Source organism: Balaenoptera borealis, assembly GCF_965194805.1.
Source record: "Balaenoptera borealis genome assembly, chromosome: 18".
Classification (NCBI taxonomy): domain Eukaryota; kingdom Metazoa; phylum Chordata; class Mammalia; order Artiodactyla; family Balaenopteridae; genus Balaenoptera; species Balaenoptera borealis.
In genome coordinates, this window is record NC_138877.1 from 76,579,257 (window position 1) to 76,604,575 (window position 25,319).

A 25,319-nucleotide genomic window follows, 5' to 3' on the forward strand; every position below is an offset into this window, starting at 1 on the left:
ATTTCTAGATGGCTTCTGGCAACCAGCAGCTCCCCTGGGATGCCAAAGGATGTAGCTTTCCCTCTGGCCCCGGATGCTCTGACCTGGGCATTGACCTGCTGAAGCAAGAGGAGCCCTGATGTCATGTTTTGGGTAATCCCAGCTAACCCGCCGGTCCGACTGAAAAATTATCTTGCCTCGTTCTCCACCTTGGTTAAATCCATCAGATAATGTCTCAGTCTCCCATCCCCTCAGTCTATTTTAAGCTTTGCTGAAAAGTGTTAATATTCCTCTTTAAATCAACTTTAGTGCATATTCAAAGTTCCTGTCGTGAAAGAAAAGTTTCCGTGTGTGTGTGTGTGTGTGTGTGTGTGTGTGTGTGTGTGTGTTTCCTTGTACATTTGTCCTGTTTACAAAACCTCTACAGCTGATGTTTCAGGCCAAGAGGCAGGTAAAGTTTTCAAAGATCACTGAAATAAGAATAAGTCCCCAGGACGCTACTTTATAGCACACCAGGCCCTGCATCCCCACCCCAGTGACATAAAGTATCGTAGGCTGGCAGAGAAAAGATAACACACCCAAGAAATATGTTGTTCCTTTCCCCTTTTGATTTCTCTGGTGCCCTGATTTGGAACCTGCCCCTGACGCATTACGTTTGCATCTCCATCTAGGCAGCAAGAGATGTCAAAAGAGTCAAAAACGCTAGAATCTGTCGGCAGCAGCAGAGGCAGCGGCAGAAATAGAAAAATCCATTCAAAGCCTGTGGGTCACTGGGCTCAGACTTTCCAAATTGGAGCTGGCTCAAGGGAGGCGCTCGGGCAGCCCGGGGCTTCTCCCCGCCTGTGTTCCGCACAAGAGATGGCGCCTTCACCATTTGCTAATTCACTTGCTCACCCCCATTTCACAGAAGAGAAGTAAGTTACTCAAGCCCCGTATCCAGGGGAGGCTGATCTGTCATATTCCAAAGTCCTTTATGGGTAGGGGTCTAATCACTTTGTCTGTGGGATTCCTTTGCAAAACAAATAAATGTAGAGCTTTATAAACTGGTGAACAGCATCCTGAAACTTCCTGTGGGTTCCTTCCCAGCATAGCTGTGCCTATCTGCCGTGGAGAAAATTCCCCCCAGGGAGGAAGAAAGAATCGGGGACCCTCCCTGGGCTGGATGTCAGCCCCCAAAGCCGGGAGCCTTTGTACGGGGCATATGGCTGTGTAAATTATACATATATGCAGCAACGGGGTACTGCGCTTATTAATTTACACACGTTAAGAACAATATTTCAGAAACAGTGTTTTATTGGGTCAGTTTCGTATCATCCTGCACACAAAACTGTTTCAACATTCTAACGTAACAGAAAAACAATATTTTGATATGTTTCCCATTTTTAAGCAAACATCTTATACACTTTTAATCATTTTTCCCTACATTGTATTACTTTTTACATTTGATATTGCATTTAAACCATTTACCATATGATTTCAGTATTATTCTACCTATGTTTCCATATTATCGTAACACTTCCACAATCATTAAAAGGACAGCACAGAATGGATAAATGAATATGATTTTAATAGTTGCTCCACTGTTTTCCCTTTTCATCTTGTAAACAACTCCATTAACTATCTCTCTTCACCAAGAAATATATTTCAAGGCCTCACTGTAGGCCCCTACTCATAATGGGTAGGCTTGGTCAGCTCAGGCTGCTGTAACAAAATACTGTAGACTGGACAGCTTAAACACAGACACTTATTTCTCATAGTTCTGGAGGCTGGAAGTCCAAGATCCAGCTGTTGGCAGATTCAGTTCCTGGGAGGGCCCTCTTCTTGGCTTGCATGTGGCCGTCTTCTGTCTGTGTCCCCATATGGCAGAAAGAGAGCCCTGGTGCCTCTTCCTCTTCTTATGAGGGCACTAATCCCATCATTGGGGGCCCCACCTTCATGGCCTCAGCTAAACCTAATCACCTCTCAAAGGCCTCACCTCCTAATACCACCATATTGGGGGTTAGGGCTTCAACAGGAATTTGGGGGACACAAACAATAAGTAACATATGCCCCTGACTTTCACACTTGTCTTAATTTAATCATTCTTAGCCTTTCACTGTCTTTCTTTAATGCAGGGTTTCTTATTTTGGGCCCTGTTGACATTTGAGGTCTGATGGTTCTTTGTTTTGGGGGGCTGCCCTTGACCACAAGTTCCCCTGGAAGCAGACTCAGAGACCCATATTTGCATGAAGAAACAACGCTGGGGAGAATAGTTGGGAACAGCAATCACTGGGGAACCAGAAAGCAGGATTGTGTGCAGGAGAGGTTGAAATGTGTTGCAGCTGCACTGATCTTACAGGGAGTCTAGGAGCCGGGACAGTGCTTGGTGACTGTCAGGAGTTAAGGCAATAGGGGCTGAGTGTTGTAGGCCTGCCTTGACCAGTCATTTGACAGATGTGCAATGGACTGAACCTTGTTTCCGCTCAAGATTCATACATTGAAATCCTAACCTCCAAGGTGATGAAATTGGAAAGTAGGTCACTGGGGAGATGAATAGGTCATGAGGGTGGTGTCCCCATGAAGTGAATTAGTGCCCTTGTAAAAGGGACCCTAGAGAGTCCCCCATGCTCTTTCTGCCTTGTGTGGACATAATGGGCATTTGGCATTGTGCCACCCAGAAGAGGGCTCTCAGCAGAAACCCACAATGCGGTTACCCTGACCTCTGACCTCAGGACCCTACCACGCAGTCACCACGATCTCTGACCTCAGGCCCCCACCATGATGTCACACTGACGTCAGACTTCCAACCTCCAGAAGTGTGAGAATTAAACTTTTATTGTGTATGCTCCCAGTCTGGGGCATTTTTGTTAGAGCTGCCCAAATGGACCAGACAGAGGTTGCTGCAGGGAAGGGCTGAAACTGGCCAAGGCAGCTCCCTCCAGCTGAAGCCATTCCCAGAGGCAGATTCCCAGCAAAGGGGGACAGGCACCCCATCCTGCAGAGCCCCTTGGGCCTCTCTCCAAGGCATCCATCACCTGTACCTCTAACTGTATTGGCTCCAACCAAATAAAGCCACACCTATTCCAATGACCCTTGGCCTTCATTCTCGCTGCCTCTGACTGCAGCTGGCAGGGCCACGTCCTCCTCACCACGGGCTCTCAGCCACCAGCATCATGAACCCCAGGCCTCCTCCCACCCAAATGATGCTTGTTTCACAAATAAGTGCATGGACCCGTGAACAGCCGAGTTTTTTTCAAGCAAAATAGAACAACTCCTTCCCTGTTTACAGAGGCTAATTATGAAAGATGGAAAACATGTTTTCTCCTTCTGTAAAGTCTCTCTTGAGCTTAGAAGCCACATTTGGCTTTTTTTCTTTCTAGACGGGGCTCCCTCTGTGCTCTTCTGCGAAGTCTCTGCGGGGACTGGGGCCACGTGGAGAGGCCTCCTCTCTCTGCTCTGTGCATTTCAGGAGTGTCTTGGGACATATTCCTTTGGCACCATATGCCACATGCAATTGTGAATTGAACTTAAAAGTACAGCATGAACACATTGTCTAATTAATTAATATTTAAAGGCTCTTTGAAGAAAAACTCACTGGGCAGACGACGTGACGTGAGAACGTGTGAACGATGAGCCACCAGATCTGGGGAATTTAAAATATTATAATGGGCACCGGGTTTACGTCCTGGGCGCATCCGTTCAACGCGGCCTCGGGCTCTGGGACGTTACGAGCAGGTGCTGGATGTCAGCCCATTTTCCAGTCCAAGCTGGAAGCCTTGAACTACCCGAAGCCAGTCCTGAAGAATGTATTTTTATTCCTTGTTAAATAAACCATTGGTCTGTTTTCTCTTACCAAAAACCTTCTTGTAAGAAAATGGAAACATGATGAACGTGAGTGAGCACGTGCGCTGGGTGACGACACCGGGAGAAAGGAGTTGAGAACCACGGTCACAGCGCGCGGGGACTCACGATCGGGACGCTTCCCGTGCCGTGTGGTCCTTCTGGGTTTGTTCTCACCAAAACAGGTCCCCCGTGTAGCCAGGTGATGAAAAGATACATCTTAAGGACCATGATGTGAGAGACTGAAAAGTTCCCAATTGCCTGAGAAAGGCACATCTCTCTCTGATTCTGGGGGGGCCCACCTATCGGGGAGCCAGCCACCCTGTATCTGAATCTAGCTGAGTTAAAAACCACGGTTTTGGGAGTTCCCCATGTGGGCAATTGAGTGAGCAGTGCCTGGGGACTTACCAAGCGTCCTCCACTCTTTCTGCCCTGGGATGACCTCGGTGATGTCATTTAATCGCCAGCTCTTAAAATGTATAGCAGACAAAATTTTGCCACTTTCTCACTTTGCAGCCACGTGGCACTAAGACCTCATCTTACCACCTGTGGAAATACCTGTAGAAAATGACATTGGAGGGACCTTGGAAGACTCTTATCATGTCCCATTCCTATTGCATGTGCTCACGAAACACTGATATGGTCTGATGGTGGATGCACCCGGGCAAAAATACGAATGAAAGCTTGGAAGGCTTCCCTTTGGCAGTGTCCATCATCCTGTGCGCCCATGGGTGAGAAGTGGAAAATTAGGCTGATTATCCTGTGAATGCAAAAAGAAAAGTAAAAACAATTTCCCCTTTTTCTTTCAGAGCAGATCACCTCAATTCTCTACCTGACTTTGCCTGGGTAACTTCCGAAAGCAAGAGTCCCATTCATCACACATCAAGAGTACTCATATTTAATTGACCATCTTAAGAAAAGAGCTCATGAACAATTTGAGATGATACACAAATGCCACAGGCGGGATGGTGACAAGCTTACTCAACAGCACATAAGACCGATCAACCACTTCACTCTTCTTTCAAGTCAGGAAAGGCCAGAAGGGTTACTGCTGCCGTTCGCTCCTTCTCTATACCGACTCCAACAAACAAAATAATTAGATCAAAATGATCGTACTATCTTTTAGCTGAGGGGGGTTTCCAAATATAAGAACCCCAATCACCTGTTAAGCCTTGATTCACGCCTTTGATTTGGAAAAGGGAAAAGACCCCGGAGGCTCCTGCGAGGTCTGATGGAATAAAAGTTTTGTTGTTCTCCTTGGTTAAAAATGCTCAGTGAGATCACAATACCTCTTTGGAAATGGGCAGTGATATTGATCTGGGTGCATCTGTCTCTCTCAGCAGCTGAAAATGACACCACATGTGATTTCCTGTCACCAAAGCCCGGCAGACATCGCGGGGTCTGGGCTCGGTGGCCCGCGCGGTTCCCATCAGTACCTCGGGCCTGGCATCTTCTTGCCTTTCACCGGATATGCCTGGGGCTCTGCTGCACAGCTCTCTCAACAACTTGCTACCTCCTTCCAAAGGTAATTTCCTTTTACTTCCATTGGCTGCTGCAGCATAAACAGAACATTTTTAAAAAACGAAAATCTTACAAAATAAGCAATCAGGAAAAAAAAAAAAAAAAAAAAAACCTTCCAGGAGAGCAGACTTGCTCAAGCTTTGCTCCCCAGGGTAAATGATATGATTTATACCTGTTGTTTTCATTTCCAGTCCATGGTCGTGTCAAAAACATTACAGCTTAGAGAAAAATAAAATACCATCAGCCCTATTCATCCCTATGCCCTGGCAGGGGAAATTAAACTGTGTGGAAGGCACCCTGAACTTTGCAAGCCCGCGTTGCGTCCTGGGCAGATAAAACTGTGACGTTAATTTTTTATCACATTGTACCTGAGCAATGGATCTGAAGAAACATAATGGTCTTGGAGGAAATCCGTGTCATGACTAATTGTTACTTTCACCCAGTGCTTTCAAAATATTTTATAAACGTTCAGTGAGAATCTTAGGTTGAATTAGAAAGTTAAATGCTTAGAGATGAGAATGTAATTATTTTAAGAGACATCAGTTTGATGTATGCTTTATTTTTTTCTATATTTTAATGTGAGGTGATATGTGTATTTCTTTTTAGAGGAATTGTAATATGATTTCTACTCTGGTGATAATGGCAAAGCAAGAGAAAAGAGAAAAAGAACAATAGCAATAAAAGTAACACTCATCTTTGAAGTCTAAATTGTGGAACTACAGAGCTAAAAGTCGGAGATCATCTTCTCCATCAAATACCTGCATTTTATAGACAAGGGAGTCAGGCACTGTTCTGAGTTGAATTGTGTCCCCAGAATGGCGTGTTCACGTCCCAACCCCCTGTGCATGTGACCTTATTTGGAAATAGAATCTTGGCTGATGGAATGCAGATAAGATGAGGTCATAGGGCAGGCCCTAATTCAATGATTGGTGTCCTTATAAGAAGAGGGAGGGCTTCCCTGATGACGCAGTGGTTAAGAATCCACCTGCCAATGCAGGGGACACGGGTTCGAGCCCTGGTCCGGGAAGATCCCACGTGCCGCGGAGCAACTAAGCCCGTGCGCCACAACTACTGAGCCTGCGCTCTAGAGCCCACGAGCCACAACTACTGAGCCCGTGGGCCTAGAGCCCGTGCTCCACAACAAAGAGAAGACACCGCAATGAGAAGCCTGCGCACCACAACGAAGAGTAGCCCCGGCTCGCCACAACTAGAGAAAGCCCACATGCAGCGACGAAGACCCAATGCAGCCAAAAGTAAAAATAAATAAAAAGAAGAGGGAAAAAGATACAGACACTGACATGTAGTGACACAGACAGAGATTGGAGTGTTGCATCTACAGGCCAGGGGATACCCAAGACTGCCAGCCACACAGGAGCCCAAGGGACAGGCCTGGAACAGACTCTACCCCGAGGCCTTCAGAACGTTCATGGCTCTGCCAACACCTAGATTTCAGACTGCTGGCCTCCACATGGTGAAAGAATACATTTCTGCTGCCTTAAGTGAACCAGTGTGCAGTGATCTGTTACAACAGCCCTAGGAAACTTACAAGAGCACCAAGGAATTAGGCAGTGGCGGAACCGACGCCAGAGTCCCATGAGCATCCTTTCCACTGGGCCCTAGGGCCTCTCTCAGCTCAAGCAATTCTACAGAAAAGCAGATCATTCCATCAGGATTCCCAGGGAAAATATTTCTCCCTTAGTGTGAGTTACCCTAAAGGCAGAACCCGCATTGAGGATTTGAATAAAAGTAATTAATGTGAGAGGCAATCCACAACATGCGGCATTGAGACAGGGACGGTGCAGGTGCAGTTGAGTGCTGTGGCCGATAGGGCAATGTCCTGCTGGGAAGATGCCCCAGAGTCATCCCACTGAGGGGTGAGGAGCTAGGATGACTTATCACTCTGCAGATGTTGTCTGCCTCACTTCTGGTCTGCCCTCTGTGCGTCTAGCATATTCCTCTGGACAGAGAACGTCCTCGGGCATGTCTGCAAGCTGTATGTGGGGTGGGCTGGGGGGGTGTGTGGGACACACCAACAGCATCCTCTGACCTTCCTTTCCCATTGCTGAGTTTACGTGTTAACCACAAACAACCAAAATGCAATCCTTCTGAATTAGAGGGTGGGTGTGGAGAATAAGAACCAGAGGAATTTTTTTTTTTTTTTGTAATTCCAAAAGATTGTTTTAAGAAGATAAAGTTAAGTAAGGAAGGCTGGAATATTCAGAAGTGACAGAATCGGTATTGGCAAAAAATATATTTGCCCACATATTTAGTACAGAATATATAATAGTACAGAATAGAGATGCCTTAAGTGGTTCTTTCAGAAGTACAGCTGATCCTCATTAGTCACAGATCCTGTGTTTGCAAATATATCAACTCATTACATTTCTTGGTAACCCCCAAATCAATACTGTGGTACTTACTCATTCATGGACATAGACTTAGTGGCAAAAAATCTGAGTTGCCTGTTGTGCATGTTCCCAGCTAAGAGCTAACAAAGGATGCCCTGCCTTCTTGTCCCAGCTCTCAGACTAAACAGGGATCCTTTTTGTGCCTTTCTTGGTGATTTTGCTGTTTAAAATGGTTCCCAATGGTGCCGTAGTGCTGTCCAGTGTTTCTAGGGGCGAGAAGGCTGTGATGAGCCTTGTGTAGGAAACCTGTGTTAGATCAGCTTTGTTCAGGCCTGAGTTACAGGGCTGTTGACCACGACTTCAATGTTATTATTATTAAATCAACAGTATCTATTAAATAAGGTGTCTTTAAACGAAACATACATAAAACAAAGGTATGAATTGATTGGTTGGCGAGAATGTCATAAGCAGAAGCCTGCAGGAACGTAACCCTATATTTCCTATAGGAGCAATGGCCCAGTATTCACTAATTTTGTGTTCACAGTGACTACAGAGCTTAACCACCATGAATAACAAGAATCAACTGTACTATGAAAAGTTTTCAGCAAAAGATACTACGTTAACTCTCTTTGTCCAAAATACAACTACAAGTAGCCTTTCAGTAAAGATAATATTATCTGACATATCATTACTCCATTTTATTCTTGTTGTGCCATTGATTTTAGGTACAGCAAAGGGTGAGAATAATTTTTCCCATTTTGCTTAATCTCCAGTTCACACTGGTGAGGTCCTTGGGATTGATAATAAATTAATGCATATATGCAGACACACATAAATAATGCTATACTCTTTTATTTTAAGCACAAGGAAAAGTAGGTTAAAAGTCAAGTCATATGTTCATTTATTCCAATTAAGGGGGCTGGAAAAACAACACATGAATGAAAAAGATTTGATCGATTGGTAGCTTATGGAGGTTATTCCCTAAGAAAGTAAACTGGTTAACGGAGACAGAGAAATTCAGAAAGAAGTTATTGCAGAAAGTCAAGGGCAGGGAAAGGATTATGAACATTTAAGACCAAGGCTGTGTTTAACGACAGATTTCAAATCTCTTAGATATTTACCTTGCAGTCCCAATTTCCCTCAAGGCAAAGTACTGGTGTTTATGTTTCCTAATTGCTGGTTTTAGCAGTTCTTCAGGGGATGAAGGGAAACCTGTAAGCGTCCAGCCAGGTGGAGGTTCACGTCTGTCCCGTAATCCTGGCTGTTCACCCAACATCGACTCCCAGCTGCATGCTTTTTAAACTTCAGCTGGTTGGAGACATTCAGAGCAGGGACTTTCTCCATTATGTCGGCACCCCGATTTGAGAAAGACAGAGCATTATTGTGTCAGTGAGTTTTCTTATTGACTTACCAAGGAGAATGTTTGTATTGCTTTGGAAGGTGTCAAAATGAAGAAGAATCTTGAGATCTTTGAGATTCAGACTGTGCCAGCCGGTTGTGTTTTTGTTCTTGTTGTTGTTATTATTTCTAAAATATTCACCAAAACTTCCTCTTCAGAAGTCTCTGCACGTTTGTGCGGGACCCCAGATTGCTTGGGTGGATGTGATAAGAAATACATGTGGGTTCTGAAGAATGCGGTCTTGGTTAAAGGTTTCCCTCTGTAAACTGAAACCTATCCCTTGCCCCGTGGAAGGGAGCTGGGACCAGCTACAGGATATCCCCTCTTCTTTCCCAAATGCTTATGATACCCGACTCTTCTCCTCCCTCTGGCAGGCTTCCCCCCACCACATCTGAGTCAAAGTAACCCCAACCCACATTTCTATTTTTCAGGGACAAGACAATGCAGAGGCAAAGGGCCTGCATGTGTGTTGAATGAGGTTGGAATGCTGCTAAATGTTCTAGGTCATCACCATGGACTGCAGGGTAGAGTTGTGAAGAGTGGAAATCTTTTAGTGTTTCTGTGAGAAAAGGAAAAACAAAAAACAAAAAAAAACAGTTAAGTGGAAGCTACCGAGAGTGGAGAGCTGGTTAAGGGGCCCATTCGAGAGGAGAAGATACAGGAAAAGGATAACAAGACAGAGAAGAGCTGGAAGAGATTTAAAGTATAGAGATTTAAAGTATGTGTTTGAGAGTCTGGAAAGCCAGACCCACACTCTCTGTGCCTCAGGGTGACCACTGGTAAATAAGAGAAAAACAGGCCCTGCCTCACAGGCCAGTGTGAGGACTTAATGAGATTGTGCTCTAAAGTGTTCAACATGGCACCCCTTCCCCCTCCCTCCCTCCCTCCTTTCTTTCCTCCCTCCCTTCCTCCTTCCCTCCCTTCCTTCTTTCCTTTCTTCCTTCCCCTCCTTCCCTCCCTCCTTCCTTTTTTCCTTTCTTTCTTTCTTTCTGGCTCCCTCATTTTTTTTTTTTTATCCTGAGGATAATCTTGGAAACGATGATGTGCTGACACAAACGGGAGGCCAGCAGCTCAGGGCAGCATCAGAAGACTAGAAACCCAATGTAGGTAAAGCAGGTAGACAGCCTGTGAGCTCCCTAAATGAAACTCAGGGGCCAGAGAACTTTTGTAAATGTGATCGCTGAGACATCTGAGGGATCTTTGAAAAACAGAGAGCAGAAGGAAAGATTGCCAAAAACAAAAGTGAATAAATGGCATTTCAAAACCCCAATGGAAAAGAAGATCCACTTAAGGCACACTACAGGTTAGTGAATTTAAAGTACATCCCTAGAAAGAATCTAGAAGCTTATTATAATAATGGTCTGAGAACAGCTAAAGAGAAAACAATGGTAACTAAGATCCAGTAAGAGTCAAGAAGAATAAGTCATGACTCTTTTCTTGACAGGATTACTAAACTCAGATTTCACAGAAATGTTTTAAGAAGCAATTAAGTGGATTTCAATCAACTATAACATGGTATTTTGTAATATCCTTACAGATTAGATGAAATTTTAAAATAAAACGTTTTGGCAAGCATCTTATCCAATCCACATCTATTTGTAAGATGCCTGTTGGTACTTGGCCCTCTGCTTAGTACTAGGGGTACAAAAATGGGAAATGCAGCTCCCACCCCATGGCGCTGGAGCTTTGGCTAAGAGAGGAGAACCAGTATCAAGTTCAATGACCATTAGTGTTGGTCTTGTGCAGGGTCTTGGGCAGGCTTCAGCTTGTGCTCTCTTTGGTGCTTTTATCAGTGACTTGGTACAAAGATGGAAGACATGTCATCAAATCTGCAAGTCCCAACAGCATGAGGGTTGGCAAATACAATGAATTTCAGGGTCTGAATCCAAAAACGCCCCAGGTGCACTGCAGCAGGGGGTCCTATGCCACAAGCTGGACAAGCCACAGTTTGACGTGAATGAGTGTGAAGTCCAAGTCCAGAATAGGAAGGCCTGGGAGCCAGGTTGGGCACCTATCAGATAGGGGGTGAGGCTTGGCAATGAGAGGCCGTCTAGGCTAACGGCACCACACTGCAGGCTCTGAGCTGCTCATGCCTCCAACTGAACAATGACTGAGAGTGAGGGGGACCACCTGAGCTGCTCAGACCGTGCTGGGGGCGGGGGCAGGAGGGGGGCGTGTGTAGGGGAACATCACAATCTGAAGAGTGCCTTGGAAACTGGAGGAGATAGAGGGGAAATGATGTGTACAGGGAAGGGAAACCAATCCGTGTCAAGTGAGAAGAGAGACAGAATGGTTAGCTTAACCATCAGATAGGATGCTAGTAGAAAACGGAAGATGGACGGAAACTCCAGGCAGAGAGACGCCAGCTGGAGAGAAAACAAAAACAAACAAGCACGGCTACAACCAGAACCTCAGGGCATGTCCACGTCTCTACACATGAAAATGTCTGTTCTCAGAATTGGTGAATTAATGATACAGGAGTTAAGATAAACAGCTTGAATCCTTAGCAGGAAAAGGTAGAGGGAATCCAAGCACTGGGTGTGGCTTAGAATACTGCTTCCTTGGAGCAGATACTGGCCTAGAGGAGACCTGAGAGGTTCTGCTTGGCTTCTTAGCAAGATCGATGCCTGACCTGGGGCTTGCGGACACATGCTTACTGGTCCGTTTTCCCCATCCACCTTCTTCAGTGAGGCCCCGGGGTTATATATCTGTGACACCTCTGGGCACCAGCACCACGCACATTCTCCAAGGAAGAATGAAAGGGAACTCTTGTCCCTCTCCTCACAAAATAAACTTTTCAAACAATTCTTTTGTGGGCTTACAGGAAGTCTTAAACCTTCCACTTGGAGCAGATCATTCAAATTCAAAGTGTTTCAGCTCCTGGAGATAGTTGATGACGTAATATAGGAGGATTGGATTATCTTACTGATGCAGGCTACCAGCCACAGACCCCAAATCTAGCCTCGTCTACTCAGAACCCCGGATATATTCTTCACAACCCTTTTTCAGGGTGAGTGGTTTCCAGCTTCACTGCCGCAAGCTGGTGGAGTTCCCATGGTTCCAGGGAACCACACAGGCTAATAAGGTGGCCCACCGTTCCTGTCCTCTCTCTGGACCCAACAAATGTGTTAAATATGCAGTTTAGCACACAGCCCACTGGTCCAGGCCCAGAGCGGTCTGCCCCTACACTCCTGTGTATATTCTGATTTCTTTCTCCTGCCTCGTAACAGATTCCTTCTTGCCCTTCATCTGAGCTATCGCCTGCATTCTGATCTTACTTATGTGGCCCGTTCTCTTCTCCTCAAATCATATTCTCTGGGATGAATTTCCCCCCCAAATTGTTTCTTTGTTTTTACCTTAATTGAAGCCACAGGTGTGTTACAGGGGATTTTATACAAATGAAAATGTTATCAATTTTTTTTCCTAGCTGTAAGTACTGTCTTTATGATATGATATGATATGAAGTTATGATATGATATGATATAAAGTTATGATATAGTTTCTTAGATGCTTATTGAGTTAGTGAATAACACTGAAAATGCATACAGAATAATATTAAAGGAAAGAACCATGATGTGAAAATGAAAATTGTATATAGAATTTGGGGGGAAATCAAGTGAAAAAAATAAGCTATTGCACATCAAATATATAGCATAGTAGCAGATACGTAGTATTTAATAAATGCCAAGTCTTAGTCTAGCCGTAAACATTGTTTCATTTATTAAGCTGCTGTTGCAGCTGACATCATTTACTTTGGCCAGTGGAATTTGTACCTGCATTGCCTGCTGGTGTGATCATGGGTGAACATCTCATTTGCACTGTTACACACATTTCTCTCTGGTCCAGCAAGATAGACTGTAGGAAAGGGTAGGAGATGGAAAATGTGTAATTCACGTAACTATGAGCTTTTCCCCCTCACAACCAAGATTTTCTATAACATCACTGTTCCTTAGTGTTTAAAGGCATTGTTTATGGCATTGTTTACTCTTAAAGCAGAGGATGAGTGGGTACATTTGGTCCTTTCTATAACATTCCAGCAATCTAATCAACACTGACAGAAAGTTGAACTTCCTACCTAGGGAGGAGGCGGGGTGGGGGGGCGGGGTGTGGGAGGGAGAGAATGACAAACGATCATGAGGAAACTTTGGGGATGATGGATGCATGCATCACCTTAACTGTGGTGGCAGTTATGGATGTGCACACAGGCGAAATCTTAGCAAGTTGTACACTTTAAATATGTGCATTTTATGATTGTTAATCATACTTCAATAAAGCTGTTAAAATTACATCTGTATTTTTCTTCTCACAGTATGAGTTGGGTTTTGATATGTAACAACTGTTTGGATATATCACCAAATATGCAAACTAGTTTACCAAATCCAAAATCTTGCCAACATTTCTCCTATCACTTAATTATCAGATCAGAGTAAAATTTCCAGTGCTTATCCTGACACCCCGTCATGCTTTGTAAATCACATAACCATTTTCTTCTTCATTATCATTACAGATGCTTGATTCATGTTTCAGTGATGTATTCTCAATTTTACTCTGCTATCTTATGAGCTTTTCATACGTGTGAAGTGGGATAAAACGAACAAAATGGTTTTTCCTTGCGAAGATCTCTCTCATTTCCTGTGTTTTGGTTTCCCAAATGGAGCCTTATTCAGTTTTACTGCATCTATACTAAGTTTACTCACTTCTGTTTGAAGCACCACAGTCCTTACTTTCAAGGAAGAGCAGCAGAGAAGGAAGATGACGTCAGCAATTTAGTAAAACAGAGGCTTTCCACGTGGACCCCAGATCCGCTCTCTCTATGCGGAAGGCACTAATGAGATTTCAAAGGCACCGATGACTCAGATGCTCTCTGGGTCCTGACCAAAGCTGCTGGCTTAGTTTGCTCTGAGGGGAAATGGAGCTGGAAATGTCCTCTTGAATAGGGGTGAAGGAAGGGCCTCACTGGGCACCAGGCACCCCAGCCTCGGCTCCCAGATGTCCTGTCCAGGCTCACACGGGTCCTGCTCAGCAGGGATATCCTTCTGACAAACCTGCCGCCCTTGGAAGCATCCAGATGCTTACAAAGGGAGGCTGGTTCCTCATCAACAATAATCACAACAGTGAACACGGTGTGTGATCTTTCCCACTTCCATAGGGAATTGGAGTAAAACTAGAATAGGATTAGAAGCACATATCCAATTGACTAGGGGCTCAGTTCCCCTGTTTGGGGAGAAATCTGAATATTTAACTCATTTTTTGGTCCTTGCATTTTAGCAAGCAAATCTGGTCAGACTAAAATTCTTTTTACTATAAAAATTCCCCTTTAAAAATACTGTGTATAGAAAATATTCCAAGTCTTTGAGTCAGCATTTTGTTTCTGGGAATCTGTCTTAATTTCACAATCAGAAACACACTTGAGGATTTATGAAAAATAACTGCTATAATATTTCATCAGAATAATATTTGTAATACAATTATAGTAAGTGACAGTATTTACATTAATGAAAAATTGGAAACATTAATTGTTTGAGTGACATAAACCTGCTCTGGTATATATCTATCCCATAAAAGGCACAGGCATTAAAAATCATGTTTACTAAGAATTTTTAATGATAGAGAAAAGAATATACAGAAGAATGTTACAAAGTCATAATAAAAAATGGAAAGTCATGCAGAATTGGAGGAATAAATTAGTTGATGCTGGTAGAGTATATACAACTATGCCTGACACGTGTGCAATCAAAGTTCACTGTTATCTCAACCAATCTATTGAATACATTTGCACATTTAAGAAAATCCAGAATGTGGAACAAAGTCTTCGAAATAGGATTTCAAGTAATTTTATTCTTATGTGTTGTCTAAATTTTCTGCAGTGAGTTTATAAGGCATTCATCATTAAAATAAAATCTGTGACAAAGAGGAGGGAAATTGCATCTGCACAGTCACACATTGTTTTTAAATGACAAAGAGTTAATTCTGACATTCACAAGATGAGATGGGCAACGAAAGCAATCATGCAGTGAAAAAACCCATAATATAGCCTCCAAATTGACAAATTTTCTTTCAGAAGTAGTTATTAGTTTTATTGGATGACTTCGTTATTCTTAGTTATTTAAATTGGCTGATTAATAACTGGGAGCATAATGGTTAAGAGAGTTGTGACTTTCCAAAATTTATGGATTGGGAATAAGTGTGTGTGTGTGTGTGTGTGTGTGTGTGTGAGAGAGAGAGAGAGAGAGAAAGAGGGAGAGAGAGATGGAGAACATACCTACATTCATGCATTTTCTTTTCAACTCGTGTATTTTGCCTTGTTCCAGGAAGTATTTAAGTCAGATCGATTCGTTGTGAGCGGTCAACAATTATATGTAAGTAGTAAACAAAGTGACCTGCTGGGAAAGAACACCTTCCCTCCACACCTCTCAGGAGGCCGTCTGATGTATCTTTACACTTGGCCTGATCCTTAACTCTTGAAGTTCTGCAACGTCTGCCTCTTTCGGGGTCACTGTGAACCTTTAGTGGCTTCACTGACTCTTCTCTTTCACAAATGCGGTGATGAGAACACCACCATTCAAAATGCTGAATGAGCCTCTAAAAGTAGGAACAAATTATGAGTTCTTGTAAAGACTGTTGTCTGCAGCATCCCTGTGCAGTGGTCTGCAGGCACCCTTGTTTCCCTGTGTCGAGTGAGTCTCGCTGACATCGGCGGTGTGTGCGCTTCTGAAAGTGGCATTGTCTTCTCCTGAGCGTCTGTCCATGAACTGTTTCACCCTAAATGAGAGCACTGCTTAGGAATGACATTGCTAAACAGGGAACATTTGATTCTTCCAGTCGGTAGCAATTCTTGGAATATGGCAGGGAGTTTTCTGTTCCTATTTTCATTTCCTGATACTTGTAAAGAGCTCTCAATCAATGGATAAACCACCCGTAATAATTAGCCAGACAGAGTGAAATCATTTGTTACTCAACCTACATTATTACCAAGGGGGAAAAGCCACTGGCCTCCTACAGATATTGCTACATGATTGCAAAAGAGCAAGTGGGTTAAAGTTGTATTTTTTTCCTTCAGAAACTCTATTTGCCAAAACCCACAGATTGCGTTGCACCATCCTCGCTGCTCGTGCTGATAATGCTGCAATACGGGCTGTTTTCATAGGCAAATGAATTTGCAAAATCAGACCTACTCTTCCAGATTATGCTGCCATAGCTACAAACAAAAACAAAGAGTCAGCAAAGAAACAAGTCTCAGAGGAGCTTTCCAGCATGTTCTGCAAGCATCCTTGGGTTCCTTTGGTAAAAATTATACAACCGTTGTTTCTTCACCCATCCCTTAATAAATCAATAAATATGTATTGAGAACCTAGTGTGAGCAAGGAGCTCTGCTGGGTGGGAGAGAAAATGCAAAGATGGGTAAAATATAGCTTGTGATGTAGAAGAGGACGTATATATGGAGATGTCTAAGGAACAGAGAAGATAATTCCCATCTAAGGGAAATCCCAGTGAAGCCAGACCCCCCACCCTCTCCCTGACCCTCTGACACTACATCCTGGCACCTCTTCCCCTTCCTCTGTGGACCAAGTAGCACCATACCAACCTCCCAGGTGGTCTTCCTGTATCCACCCTTGTTCAATTCCAGTAAGTTTTCCCTACAGAGGTAAGTGTCATGTTATAAAAGCTCAAATCTGATCATTGAAATATCTGCATAAAACTCCCATTTCATTTTAGAATAAAGAACAACATTTCCACCATGACCTCCAAGGTCATGGGTAATCTGGCCCTGCCTGCTTCTGCCAGCTCCCACTGACCACCGGTTTCCTCTGCTCAAGCCACAGTCTTTGGCTATTTGAATGTGTGCCTTCTCTCCTGTCTAGTGTCTTCATAGTACTGTCCCCCCCACCCTACCTTACCAGGAATCCTCTCCTTCCACGGCTGTAGTAAACTCCAAATCCTCCTTCTGAGCTCAGCTACAGGTCTACAGCCCCGGAAAAGCTCCTCTGAGTTGCTAGACCACATGACATGAAACATTCTGACAGCATCCTGCATTTTGGGTTATTAGCCCTTATTTTATTAAGATACAACTGTGTATGACAGAAAACTTGACATACCAGTGGCTTAATAGATCAATTTCTTATTTAAAGCATGCAGAACTGAATAGAGCCAAAGAGAGCTCTGTAAGAACCAGGGACCCAGGGTCCTTCTAGGATCTTCCTCGGATCAGATTCAGCATTTGGCTCCACCGTGTTGTCCATGATGGCTGATCGAAATCTGGAAGTCAAAACTACATTCTGAGCAACAAAATAAGGAAACAGAAAAGAAAAAAAAAGAAGTATGCCCTCTTACTCGAAGACTACATTCCATAAACTATACACAATGCTTCAATGTACAAGCCATTGGCTAGAACGTATTCACATGCCGCAACTAGCTGCAGGGAAGTCTGAAAAATGCAGCGGATGATGAGTGATCCCTGCCCAGCTAAAAATAAAGGGATGAAGGGTATAAAGTTACTGACGGCATCTGCTCTGTCATGGTCTTTTCTAGATTGTCAGCATGAAGACAAGGACCTGGTCAATTTGCGCACACCCCCCCCCCCCCATATTCTTGGGGCCTGCCTGGCATGCTTCCAGCACACCGCTGATGATCCTGAAATATTATTGAATGAGTGAATGGATGGGTGAATGAATGGGCGGATATGAATGAATGAGTGAAAGTTCTATGGGGTCCAGAGACAGAACTCATTCATTTCAGATTGGAGGGGGAGATGGTGGTGATCAGGAAGGCGTCATTTTGAAGGTGTGATCTCAACTGGGATGAAAAGAATTAACCCACTTCCCTTGGAGGAGTAGGCTATGAATAGTCCAGCCAGGAAAATGATGGGAACAAGGGCCCAGAAAGGGTAAGTCTCAAGAGAGGAACAGAAGACAGAAAGACATGGTGACATGGAGAAATGTGAGAAAATACTGGAAATGTAGACCGGGCCAAGACTGCATGCGAACATCTGGGCGAATCACCTCTCAGCTCAAGTAACCACTGGGGACTTTGATGGTGTAGTCACAGCGCACAGGGCATCTTTTCCGGTCAGTCCAGGATCACAGGCATGAAGTAACCTTAGGATGTATGAGTCACGGTCAGATCAAAATGGTCCCCATTGAACCTCTGCCATACAACATCCTCCTAAAGCTTGTATCTGTTGATCTCACCTGATCCTTCATTAAGAAAATAGAAGGAAATGGAGAGGAATCCCTCATCTTACTGCCACCAACCCTACCAGCCTAGCAAGCACAGTGTCCTCCCATCTCTGTGCTTTCTCTCGGGTTTCAAAGGATGAAGTGTTTTCTTTTTTTTTTTTTTTCCTTTCAAAGGTCAACCATTCATTTCCACCCTACACCATCACCTCTCCTTCTCCATCATTGCTTTCTCTCTACTGGACCATTTCTATCTGCAAACAAATGGGTTCTGGCTTCATTTTTTTTTTTTTTTTTTTTAAGACGACAGCACCCGGTATTCCCAGGCGGTCTCCCATCCAAGTACTAACCAGGCCCGACCCTGCTTAGTTTCCGAGATCAGATGAGATCGGGCGCGTTCAGGGTGGTATGGCCGTAACTGGCTTCTTTTAAAAACGAAACAAAACACCCTTTTTAATTTCCTACTTCCATCTAGTAAAAGCTCCATTTCTTTGCTCCTGTAGACATCAGTTTCCTGAAAGAATCTGGAGCCACTTCCTTGCCTCTCATTCTACCCCAAACTCTCCCATCAGGGCTTCTGGCCTCTTCCCAGGAGCTATCCTTTCCCACGTAGCTGCTGGTGATGGAGATGCGGAGGTCTCTCCCGTCTCCCAGCCTGTCAGCAGCATTCAGCTCCTGTGAACACATTTTACCTCTTGAAACACCTCTTCTCTCAGTTTCCATGACGCCCACTCTCTTGTTTTTCCTACATCACATTCTCCCTTGTTGAGCCTGGATGGGTTTTTTTTTGCTATGCTTTCCTTCTAGATTATCCAGTTCCACCCAATGACTTTAAATACAGACTATATACCAGTATCTCTGGCTTTGACTTCTGCCCTGAACTCCAGGCTTGTGGATCCAACAGCCAGCTTTCCATTTGACATCTCCACTTGGAAATCTAATGGGATTCATGATTTGTTAACGTGACAACACAAAACTCTCAGTTTTCTACCTGCCCCCAGCCCACCATCTGCCCTGCTAGATGCCTACTGTCAGTCCAGTTCCTCTGGCCAGTTCTTAGGATGCATATTTGATCCATCGTTTTCCTCTCCTTCTTCATCCAGCTCTTCAGCAGGTCATGGTGGGACCTCTAACTGGCCTCTCTGCTTCTCCCATCGCTTCTGTCACTCTGTTCTGCACAAAACAGCTAGAATATTAGTTCATGCACATTGTGACATGTCAATATCGCAAGAAACATACTTGTCTGGAGGCTGGTCTGAGCTCATTGCCATGCCCCCTCCCTACTGCCTCCTCACCCCCAACCTGACCTGTCTCTCTCTGGCCTCACCCTTGCATGCTTCCACTTGCCCATGAAGTCCAGTCTCACTGGCCTTTTTTCTGTTTCTCAAATGTGCCAAGCTCCCTCCCCCTGAGGACTTTTTCTTTCATGGTTTCCTCACCCTGGAATGAGTTTGCCATTCATCCTCCTGTGACCGGCACCGACTTACCATTTGGTTCTCTTCTTAAATGGCTCCTCCTCTAAGGATGCTTCCTCGGTCTCTCATCCTTAGCTATGCTCCGTGACAACTTTCAGTTTCTATCATATCACTCTTTTTTTTTTTCCAAAAAATAAGACAATATTATCTGATTTTTTGGATTTAATTATTTAACTTGTTATTTTGTGACTCTACCTCCATTCCCTGGAATAAACAGCGTGACAGTAGAGGGTTTATCTGATGCACTCTGGTACAGCTTTATGCTCAGAGCAGTGTTTGGTACACAGTCTGTGCAAACGTAATAAACGTGTTGGGGAAAGGAGGAAAATAAAGAATAGGGTAGTCATGCTGACAAGTCCAGAATTATCCACAGCTTCTGAGTAAATAGCAATGACCAGAGAAGTTTAGAAGACTTTAAAATGTTTTTCTCACCCTGGTCTGTCATTTAGAATCATCTACTAAGAGCTACTTATTACTTAGTGTTTGGTTCAGGGTTTGGTCCCATTTTATGATTTCATACATGACCAGGGAGGGCAGCTCTAAATTAAGTACCTACCCAATCAGTCTTTCCCTGGAATAAAGAGTCTCAGAGGTTGGTTATAAGATCTGAGAGAAGTCATGATTTTGGGTAAGGAGACCACTATAATTTTCATTTCAATGCCTTCCCTTTTCAGTGGGAAACGGGGGGAGGGGGAACCATTGGTAATGACAGTAGGGCAACAGGTAGAAAACCAGGACTGTCCTGGGCACCATGGAAGGTTCTGGTAGGGAAATTAGAAACAATATGAGCAGGGAAAAGAAAGACAAGGGTATGGTGAAACATCTTGAAATAATGTTACCATGAAACAGCCAGCGGACAAACATATTAGTATGCAGCAAACAGGCTAAAACACATTGTAAAAAGATGGAGTAAAAGCATAAAGGAAACCTAGGAACAAGCCAGCATTGGGAGCAGTAAACATCTCTGGAAATGGGCCACCGCTGTAACCACAGGGCAGAAAAACAAACAAACAGTTGCATGCATCTTCATTGTAGAAATGATAACAGGTTCAGAGTAATTTATTCCCACAACCCGGGGCACCAACTCAGCGTGAAGGACTCATACATTTATACAAACAGCAGGGCAGATGACAACCGAGACACACCACGCACAGAACATTCTTTCCAGACATTAATCCTCGGTTCATCTTGAGCCAATATTAGGCAACAATTTGTTTCCTGATTATTCGCTTAAGTCAACTCAGGTAGAAAGCCACAGACAGCTTCCAAAGATATGGATCATAGTGCGATGAGAAGTGAAGTCACATAAACAAGGAATCGATGATTAACGATAGGAAATTGCAAAACAAATAGAGAGGTCAGATGACAGCTTGCGTACAGCAAAGGAGGGTGGGTGAGTTATCATTCCATCCTGCTGCCCTTGGCTCTATTGGTTTTTCCACTCCTTACACACAAAAACTGAAGGAAGGCAAAGGGAAGGACTCTAACAGATTTTTCTAAAAGAAGAAAACAATCTTTGATTTGAGCTAAATCCATCAGGGCCATTCCACTTGATGTACAGACGAGCATGTGGCTCTTTCATTCAATCACAAAGTTATACCTGCATTGCTTCCTTTATGTCTCGGGAAATAGCCGTCATTAGAATTCCTCAAATGTGGGTTTTTGGGAGAAAGAAAGGGGCTTGTGCAACAGCGGATCTGGTGATGGGTGCCCTGAGCTTCAGGGGAAGTCCAGCAAAACTCCTGCAGCTTTGCTGCCATCAGGAGGGTCCAGTAAGCACGTGGTAGAGCCCTTCCCAAGTTTGCTTTAAGAAAATGACAATTTTCTCCCACGAATCATGTGATATTCATTTTTACCCAATACCCACACATGGCCTTTGAAGGTCAAAGAATTGCCTGGGTTTTTGTGTTTGTTTGTTTGTTTCTGTTTTTGCCTTTGAAGGTCAAAGAATTGGCTGGGTTTTTTTGTTTTTATTTTTGTTTTTGCTTTAAAGTAATGGTCACAAAGAAAGACAGGGAATGTGGGAGAGTATTATGCCTGTTTTATGATGTGCACTGTGATTTAGAGACACTTAAGGAAAAATATCAAGTGCAAAGTATCTAATGCAAACCTAAGCAGACATAGCTTTTCCTTAGAAGAATCATCTCAACAATCATATTCTATCCCCTGGTCTACCAAAAATGTTTAAGGTATAATTATTATTCCCCAAATTTAATTCTGGACTGAATTTCTTGGAAAAGTTCCTCTGAAATGACGAAACCCTGATAATACTGGGTCACTTTATGTTTCTAAATATATTCTTATTATTTCCATCCTTATTATATTATTTCCCAAAGGCTTTTACATGAATATACATAATTCTGAGAAAAGAAACATAAGGCATCAAGACAGGCCAGTCAGAGCTAAAGCTAAGTCTTTAAGGATAGCATACATGCGCCATGATGTTTTCTCTATTGTTTCCTAAATGTCTGCACAGAACTGCGCTCTGGGGAGGCCACCCTGCTTGCCCTGCCGGGCCTTCTTGCGTTAGCACGGAGACAGAAAACAGCAGGGCCTGACTCCAAATAGCCCTGCGGGGTTATTTGCCAAGTGCAAGGGCAGCCATAGGGCACAGGCAAGCAGAAAAGGACATGTAGGGGAAATAGTTCTGCCATCAAGTACCAAGCAAGTCTCCTAGACTCTCTGTACCTCAGTTTCCCCATTCGTAGGGTTGTACTAGATCTCCAACGTACTTTGCAAAACTAAAATCCGTTATTGCTTAGTGCCTCTGGAAGTTGCCTTGAAAGTCCTTTTTCTTAGAAAAGATTCACCGATGAACAAGGCATGAGCCTGGAATCTTCATATACTGAGACAAGACCAAACCCAAGACATGACACAGAGAGACCAAATGCATAGTTATATGTCTAAAACCTGTAGAAAATGGAAATCTAGACCTGCTCCCCTGCCCACCAGGCTGGCCCTTCTCTGAATCGATTTCTAATTCTTGACATTGCCAGAGAACCTGGAATTAGCTATAACAAGCTAGGAAAAATCTCATCAGTAATAAGGACATAAGATAAACCTTGACAGGGTCAGCAAATAAAATTAGAAGAGACCTGTGATTAACTCTCTTAAACACAACTTTGCTGGCTTTCACCTCCTTCTTCTCCAATACCTGTATAATTTCTCTTTCACAGGAATAGCAGATAATGACCTAGTATCTTGAACTCGTGCTCTTTGCTTTTCTTCTCTAAATGATTTACCCTTAGAAACATTATTAAGTATCTTTGAAAGTATAATTTCTGTCGCAACAAAAGAATCCATTATAATTTAAAAATTTGAGTATTGGTTATTTTTATATTTTTACTACAATAACTAACACTGTGACAAACACCCTTCTAGTAACTCTTTGCTTTAAGATGATTTATGATAAATTACTGTTAATTTTTTAAAATTCATGCATTCAGACTCTATTCAGATACAGAAAAAGCGTTTGACAAAATAGAACATCTTTTCATTATAAAAACCCTCATGAAATTGGATAGAGAAGAAACATACCTCACGTGATAAAGGCCATATATGACAAATCCACAGCAAATATCATACTCAACTGTGAAAAGATATGAAAGATTGAAAACTTTCCTTCAAAGATCAGTGATAAGACCTTGCCCTCTCTCACCATTCTTATTCAACATAGTACTGGAGATCCTAGCCAGAGAAATTAGGCAGACGAAGAAATAAAAGGCATCCAAATGGGAAAGGAAGAAACAAAATTGTTATCTGCAGATGATATGACCTTATATATAGACAATCTAAAGACTCAAACTCAACCAAAACACTGTTGAAACGAATCAATGAATTCAGTGAAGTTGCAGGATATAAAAGCCACATGTAGAAATCAGTTGCATTTCTATACCCTAACAATGAAATATTAGGAAAAGAAATAAAACTACTTTATCTCTGTAGTTGGCTGGGTGCCTGAGGACCCTCAGTTTGAGGAACTAAATACTAAATTCTTCTCACTTTTCTAGGTCTTGCAGCCTCCTTCTGATGTGATTTGGTTTCCCTTGTTGGTCCCCAGGGGAGAGAAACCTGAGAGTTCTGACTGGACCCTGGACCTTGTGAAGTTATTGCTCATAGAAATTAAGTTACAACTTAGAGTCATTCAATGAGCAATGATTTTGTGTGCAGTAGCTTTTGCCAGGCTCTGGGTCAAGCCTTGGGGGTGTAAGGATGAGCAAGATAGACCTCACCCTTGGGGAGTTGACTGTCTGAAGGAGACACCGTGGGGTGAACAGGCCACTTCACTACAATGTGCTGAACCCCATGACGTGTTTGTCAGTCTGGGGGCCGTGGGAACCACGGGAGGGGCCTCTAGAGAGCTGGGTGGGAGCATCAAAGAACATTTCTATGATAAGGGAGCAAATCTGGATGAAAACACTTGGTGAGTGTAAATTGGAAGGTAAATGGGTGATGTTTTGGTGGCAGGGGGTTGGGGAATGAGGCAAAAGTGGCTTCCAGATGAGAAAAAATGAGCGAGTAATTTTGTGTTCAGGAAGCTGCTGCAAGTCACCCTGCGTGGTTGGCACACAGACCATGAGGTTATAGGCCATGGAGAGAGGAGGCTGAGCCCAGGGCATGGAGCTCTCCCTGCCAGGCTAAGGCGCTGACTCTGAGGTTTGTAAGCAAGGAAGTGACTTGGTCATCACTTCCTTCAATGTCCCTATAATTTATTATGTGCCTGCACTGCTCAGTAAATGCAACATTGTGCTACAAGATGGGAGTTAGGAAACGGAGCCCCTGGCTTTCAGGTCTCTCTTGGCCAGAGTCACACTGCTGGTAGCTGCAGAGCTGGTGCCTGGCCCTTGTCTCCCTGACCCTGGGGTCTTCCTGTGGCACAGTCTTGCCCAGCAAGGGACTGGACCTGGGCGTGGGGTGGACGCTGCATGCAGTCAGTGCTGCTTCTAGCTGAGGATGACCTCACCCAGGTCAACAGAGACGATCAAGGCTCCCCACTGCCAAAGACTGTGGGTAAGATCCTGCTGGGTCTAAATTGATCTGTTTTTATTGACTCAGTTTTAGCTCCAGGCTCTAGCAGATATGTAGTTTAAACAAGGCTGAGATGGAAGTACGTATGGTCAAGGCCATGGGCTAAATGCGGCAGTGGGTCACGTCTGGAGGAGGGAGGCTTTGGGAGTGTCCTAAAGAGTATTTAATGGCAGGAGAGAGTGCTCTGGACACACTGTTAAGTGAAAAAAGGAGGCTGAAAAATGGATGTGCTGTATATTGCATATTAGGTTTTACACACACATACACAACAATGTATAAATGGAAAAACACTGGAAGGGAGTGTGTCAAAATATAAACAGTGTATACAGAGTAGCAGACTTATAGATGATTTTAAACCTCTCTTCTATATTTTCCAAATTCTTCATAATGAACATGCATTACATTTACGTTAAGAAATTTTTTTCTTCAAAAAGTTGTCACCAGACACAAAAAAACAACTTTTAATTGCAGTATGCACTAATAAAAGTGCACAAATCATACCTGTACTATTGGACAAGTTCCCTGAGGAGATGACTCTATGGAACCAGCACCTGGACCAAAAAAGATCTCATTACAG

General features: G+C 43.6%; 1 long non-coding RNA gene across 1 annotated transcript; it reads right to left on the reverse strand.

The window, feature by feature from the left end:
* Positions 1 to 870: 870 nt before the first annotated feature.
* LOC309616073 lies at positions 871 to 25,237 on the reverse strand. The gene is made up of 3 exons (XR_014237257.1): positions 15,368 to 25,237; positions 12,840 to 12,921; positions 871 to 9,625 (listed from the first exon to the last, which is right to left on the reverse strand). It is a non-coding gene; the product is annotated as an uncharacterized lncRNA (long non-coding RNA).
* Positions 25,238 to 25,319: the final 82 nt, after the last annotated feature.